Source organism: Danio rerio, chromosome 8, assembly GCF_052040795.2.
Source record: "Danio rerio strain M-AB ecotype USA chromosome 8, GRCz13ab, whole genome shotgun sequence".
NCBI classification, from domain to species: domain Eukaryota; kingdom Metazoa; phylum Chordata; class Actinopteri; order Cypriniformes; family Danionidae; genus Danio; species Danio rerio.
The window spans coordinates 52,757,414-52,758,289 of NC_141028.1; the positions used below are offsets into that span (position 1 = coordinate 52,757,414).

Here is an 876-nt window from a genome sequence, read left to right on the forward strand (position 1 = left end):
CAAGAGATGATGCTGAATTGTTTTACAATCTCTAGTGTTTTATATGGTTTGAAAGACTATTTTAATGCTGCTTTACGCTACACAGCATTGCTGGTTTACAAAGAAAACAACAAGAAAATTGATCAAATCCTTTGTTAAAGTAGAAGCTGAAATATTTTATGGAATACTTCAATAAATAAAATGATTCAGTATACACATTTATTAAAATAAATAAATAATTTTCTGATTTTCATAGCATGTGTATGAATTCCAGTACTTTTAACATAAATCAACCTCTTGGTTGAGGTGTAGAAAAGATGTGATGTTGAATTAGTTCTTTTTAGCAATCCAAATGGTTCCATGATTGTGCCATCTACTGGCAGTTTTAGTTTCATATATACACTCACCGGCCACTTTATTGGGTACGCCTGTCCAACCGCTCGCTAATACACATTTCTAATCAGCCAATCACATGGCAGCAACTCAATGCATTTAGGTAGACACCAGACGGGGTGGTCTAAATATTTCAGAAACTGCTGATCTACTGGAATTTTCACGCACAACCATCTATAGGGTTTACAGAGAATGGTCCAAAACAGTGAAAATATCCAATAAGCAGCAGTTCTGTGGGCACAAATGCCTTGTTGATGCCAGAAGTCAGAGGAGAATGGCCAGGTCTGCAGAAGAGCATCTCTGAACACACATCACATTGAACTTTGAGGTGGATGGGCTACAGCAGCAGAAAGCCACCCCGGGTGCCACACCTGTCAACTAAGAACAGGAAACTAACGCTACAATTCGCATAGGCTCACCAAAATTGAAAATAAAAGATAGGGAAAACATTGCCTGGTCTGATGAGTCTCAATTTTTCTGCTGCGACATTCAGATGGTAGGGGC

The 876-nt window shown here is 38.5% G+C and overlaps 1 protein-coding gene across 1 annotated transcript in view; it reads left to right on the forward strand.

Annotated features, from left to right (window-relative positions):
* Positions 1-876, forward strand: part of grk5l (G protein-coupled receptor kinase 5 like) — a 785,510-nt gene that overhangs the window by 736,288 nt on the left and 48,346 nt on the right. The gene's annotated exons all lie outside the window — the stretch shown is intronic.